A 5,574-nucleotide genomic window follows, 5' to 3' on the forward strand; every position below is an offset into this window, starting at 1 on the left:
ACAGAGCAGATTTTAGGGCTGTTGTACATAGGGTCGCTATGAGTCAAAAGCGACTCGATGGCACGTAACAACAACAACAACAACCACCAGTAACATCTTTGGATGATTTTGCTTCTCTCTCATAGTGTAAATAAGCAAGACAGAATGTAAAGATAGATTGAGGAGACAGATGAGGAATTATTTGTCTTTCTCATTTACATTTTGTAACTGACAATAATCCCCTCTCCCTTTCTTCCCCCATGGGGCATGACATGGGGCGTGGGATACTTTAGAAACTTGTTCACATTTTGGGTTGTTGTTGTTCTGTGCTGTTGAGGGATTCAGAATCATAGTGAACTTATGTTGTTGTTGATGATCACAGTCAGGACAAAACCAACTCATACCTGACCCTCCAGTGGGTTTTCAGAGGCAGTAAGTCACATGGAAGGAGGTTGTCTATCTTTTGCCCATGGAACAGCTGGTAGATTTGAACCACATACCTTTGGGTTGGAAGTATAATTCCTTACCCTGTGTAATACTTAAGAAATAAGTGAAGCAAAATGGAAAGACTCCCTTTTGACTCGTGGAAAGAAAAGGATGAGGGAGAGTAAAATAGAGAAAAAGATGGCGGAAGGGTGAGAATGTAAGAGGCTATGAATCAATTCAATCCATCAATCTGACATAGAAGAACAGGGGAAAAAAATTTTAGTTTCAGCAGAACCAATGAAGTCTGAAAAGTATACTTGGAAGATGATAAAGTCAGTGAGAATAAAGCTGTTTTCTTTTTCCAGCAAGTCCATGTGGAACCCAGTTTCTTTGCTCAAAAAGCTTAGGGCAAAGTGTTCTTAGCTCATTTAGGTGGTTGTGATTAGGTGCCATCAAGCTATGACTATTTGTGACCCTATGAAAGACAAATGTGAACTGTGTCCTAACCTGTGTTTGTCCTCATCATCTCTGACATCCTTGAACCCATTACTGCAGTCAGTGTGTCATTTTATCTCATTGATTTGGGATCTTCTTTTTTGCTTTCCAAGCATCACGTCACTTTCCAAGGAATAGACTCTTCTAACAAGATACTCAAAGTATGTGAGATGAAGTTTTGTTATCTTTGCCTTCAGGAGCACTCTGGCTGCACTTTCTCCAAGACATATCTCTGTTCTTTTAGCAGTCCATGAGATATTCAGTACTCTTCTCCAATACCATAGCCCAAAGGCATCAATTTTTCTTCTGTCATCCTTATTCATTGTCCAGCTCTCAGCAACACAGCAAGAGATTGAAAAGACCATGTCTGAATCAGGCACTCCTTAGTCTTACACTGACACCATTGCTCCTCAGTAATTTGGATAGGTCCCTGAAAGTAGACCTTTCGATGTAATAGGTCTCCTCATCTCCTGACTGCTAGTACCAAGGATGTTAACTGTGGATCTAAGTAAGGTGAAATCATTGACAATGTCAATCTTTTCTCCATTTACCATCCAATGGTGAGATTTTAGGTAGAAGAGGAGAAATAAAAAAATGTTTCTGGTGCTCCTGGAAGTGACTCAGGTCATATCAGTCCAGCCAACATTATTAAACATAATGTTGAATACTAGATTATTTCTCACAGTACTTAAGGAACATGATAAGAAACTAGTGAACCAAATGCTCTAAGAAGCTCCAATTTTGATCCATAATCGATAGCTAAAATGACATTACAAATTCCAGGTAGCTCATAGTTAAAAAGTCTTTGGTAGACTTGCTTGAAAATGTAAAATTACAGAAATAGACGCTGAAGAACTGACTCTTGGACTAGAACCATATGAGTGGAGATTGCCTGCTTTATATTCCCTTTACCAAAGTTACTAAAATTAAGGGCAAAAAATAGAAATAAAAACATGATATATTCTTGTGACTCAATGGGATGGCAGCATCTTCAAAACCAAAACTTAATTTTAGAGTCAATATTATTCTATTGGGCATTTTTTATACCCAAAGAGAATGAGTTGCCAAACCACCCAATATGACATGGTTAGTGGAGAAATTCTCCTGGTATCTTTAAATTCACGTAGTCTTGAGTGGTGTAATATCCAGGAACAATGGGGTGCAGGTGGTATGCTGATCAAACCCTACTGTCACCAAACTTAAAAGAAATAGAAAATACGCTAAGTAACAGACACAGACATTTTATCCTCTCCCATCTCAATTTCCAGCATCCAAAATGGTAGGCAATTGGAGAATCATATTGTATATAAAATGTCAGAAGGAATGGGAATATTTTGCTTAAAAGATAAAAGACTAACTTAAAAGAAAAAGAGGCATTGAAAAGAAGTTGAACAGAAACAGTCTCCTTTGTTTTGATCTATGGGGTTGGCAGATCCAAGAATAATGGGAGATAGCTTTTACCCAGTAAAAGAAAAGATAAGAGCAGTGTAAGAAAAGATAGCAAGCAAAGAAAAGAAAAAAATAATTCAAAATGAGACAGCAAGTTCTCATTCCCCATTTATATCATAGGATAAACATCCTGAACGGGGCAGAGGAGACTAGTGTATTGGGCAGCTGGTTAAAATAGACAATCTCCAAGTCTGTCGTCCAATTCTAAAATTCTATAAATCCATGAAAATCATCATAACTACTTCCTCTTTCCTCCCTCAGCAATATGATAGCTTCACAATTAAATGCCAGTGAGAGAATTCACATGGATACTAAGACCCCAGTTGCTCATAGACTTGGGTAATCAAGCTTGAAGGGTCCTGATGGAGCCAGACACCCTGAGACGGCCCGTTTCGTTAGTCATGGAGATAGACTTTTGGAAACCAAAATCTGTAGTAGGCAAAACTCAGTCCAAGCAATGTGGCTTTCCGACAGGGTATGATTTACAAAAGAGGCAGAGATTATGAGGGCTCAGAAGGGGGAAAGTCAGCAGAATTCATTATCCTTTTAAAACACATCCTTTGATCCTTCCTTCTTCTCTTGTATGCACTGTCTCCTAGCTTATCTAGTGGTCAGTGAGGTCAAGATAATGTTGCTTATCTCTTGTTTCTTTAATACAGGCGTTTGAAAGACTGATGTCAAGATTAACTATTCTGGTTTCTTATTTTTTAGAATAGTTACTATTTAAGGAATAAAAAGCATTCATTGTTGGTAATCGTTTGGAAATTTCTAGTCTGCAGTGGTAGCTGTTCCTGGCACTTTACTGATCTCTGTAAGTGTAACTACATTGCGGTGCAGTAACACACACTGAAGTTGGGACTATTTGATTGGCGCTGGATTTCCATCTGGAGTGCACATTCATAGTGGGGGAGGAGATGCGCTACTAACTCAAAGGCAGGTGGTTTGAATCTATCAGCTGCTCTTCAGGAGAAAGAACAACCTTCTCCAATGTGACTTCAGCCTCTGACAACCGGCAAGAGGGTCAGTTACCTGTCAGCTCTGATTTGGTGGCAACGAAGGGGTGACTGATAACTTATCTGTTTTATTTAGTATTTGACTTCCAGCATGTAGCACGTTCTTGCTGTTAGTTGCCAGTTAATTCGAACTCCTTTGACCCATGTTACTGAGCGTAACTGCTCAAAGGACTTGCGTGGAAGTGATTTTAATGAAGACGTAGTAGCACAATGATGAAATCCTCAGCTGCTACCTGAAAGGGCGGCAGTTCAAAACCACCAGTAGCTCCTTGGCATAAAGCATTTGTTGACCTGTTGTGTGAAGGTAGTTCTACTCCCAGGGTCTCAATTAGTCAGAATCAACTCAAGAACATACAATCTTAATGGGACCAGACTGCCTGGGTGCATTGGATGAATTTGAACTGCCAACCTTCTGGTTCACAATCAAGTGCAAACTTATGTTAAATAGCACTGTGTGAGCACACAGTATCTATTGAGCTGAATAGCTAAATCTAGTAAGGAAATAACTACCAGACCCTTCCAAAGTGCCTGATAGATTTCTCCCATTACCCACTGCCTCTCACACACACTTTTTGGACAGTGTCTTAAAATGCAGACACTCCCTTTTTTGTTTAGCAAATTGCATAAAGAAGAAAGCTTTGCTCTAAGCCATTACCCAACAAGTAGTGAGATTATAAACCAAAACAAACAGTGCTTTGGGTTTCATCCTCAGAGCCCATTTGAGAGTTTTAGATTCTTGATGCAGGCAGAGATCTCAAACATAGTTTGACCCCTCTGAGATTCCCCTCTTCCTTTTAGCACCTTTGTCTTGGATCAATGCAAAGATTTGATTTCTTTTAAACTACTTAATCCTTGTTTCTAACACTATCAAATGGACACTGGGACAATTCACTCCTGTGTAATGACAATTCAGTGGACTTTTGAGCTCTAACCACAAAACACAAGAAAATAGTTTTCAAGTCCCAAAAGTCTCCAGGTAAGTAAACATCACCTCATAGGACAAGCAGACCCATCATAAAGTTTACGTAACTATGGGAAAATTCTCCTAAATCCCTTCCATTGCCCTCTCAGGCAACATTCTTTCTTCCTTGATAAGTGGGGCAAAGATAGCACTTGCTCACTTGGGATCAAGCAGTGGAAGGATAAGTAGTATTAAACACTAAGATGTCATGCTTTGCAAACTTTCCAGAAGCCAGAATCAGTTTTCTAACCCAGAAAAATCCTGATAATGGGAATGTTTTGATTTGTGCCCATCTGTGAATTTGCCATACAGTGGAGGTTTGCTTGTTGCTATGATGCTGGAAGCTCTACCATCAGTATTTAAAATGCCACACGGTCACCTAGGGTATATAGGAATCAGTAAATTTTCCAGATAAGATAAACTCAGAAAGGTCTGGTGATCTATTTTCAAATTGGTGATCTATTTCCAAATTATGACTCAATAAAAACCCAATGAACCACAAGAGAAGTCTATAATTAGTTTACCTCAGACATGTAATTGCTATTGTTAGATGCCACCGAATTGCTTGCAACTCATAGTGACGCTAAGCACAACATCTCTCAACTCTGCTCTATTGTGAGCAGCTAGTTTCATGTATCGGACACAGCTATCCCCATTACCCCAGTTACTGTGTCAATCCATCTCATCCAGGGTCTTCATCTTCTATATTGTTCCTCTACCCTTCCAAGCATGATGTCCTTCTCTAAGGACTGGTCACTCTGGCCACATGCACAAAGTATGTGAGACAGAGCTTCAAAATCCTCCCCTCCAGGGAGAAACTTGATTACACCTCCTCTAAGACAGACTTGTTTGTTCTCCTGGCAGTAGATGATATGTTCAAGACTCTTCTCCAGCACCACCACTCAAAGGCATTGATTTGTCTCCTGTCATCCTTAGTCATTGTCCAACTCTCTGATGCATAGCAAGTAAGACCAGGGCCTGGATCAGGCACACCTTAGTCCTTAAACTGGCATTATTACTGCTTAGCACTTTGGAAAGGTCCCTGAGAGCAGACTTCCTCAGTGCAATTGTGTTGTTGTTGTTGTTGTTGTTGTTATGTGCCGTCAAGTCGCTTGCGACTCATAGCGACCCTATGTACAACAGCCCTAAACTTCGCTCTGTCCTGTGCCAATCGCACTGTCTCTGACACTCCCATCCCAATTATCCCAGTCACTGAATCAATCCACTTTATAGAGGGCCTTCCTCTTCCTG

The 5,574-nt window shown here is 40.1% G+C and overlaps 1 protein-coding gene across 1 annotated transcript in view; it reads right to left on the bottom strand.

Moving 5' to 3' along the window:
* The window catches only part of TSHR (thyroid stimulating hormone receptor), a 216,985-nt gene that overhangs the window by 163,385 nt on the left and 48,026 nt on the right, over nt 1-5,574 (bottom strand). The window lies entirely within an intron of this gene.

Source organism: Elephantulus edwardii, unplaced genomic scaffold (genome assembly GCF_000299155.1).
Source record: "Elephantulus edwardii isolate Elephantulus edwardi_28Jun2011 unplaced genomic scaffold, EleEdw1.0 scaffold00037, whole genome shotgun sequence".
Lineage (NCBI taxonomy): Eukaryota > Metazoa > Chordata > Mammalia > Macroscelidea > Macroscelididae > Elephantulus > Elephantulus edwardii.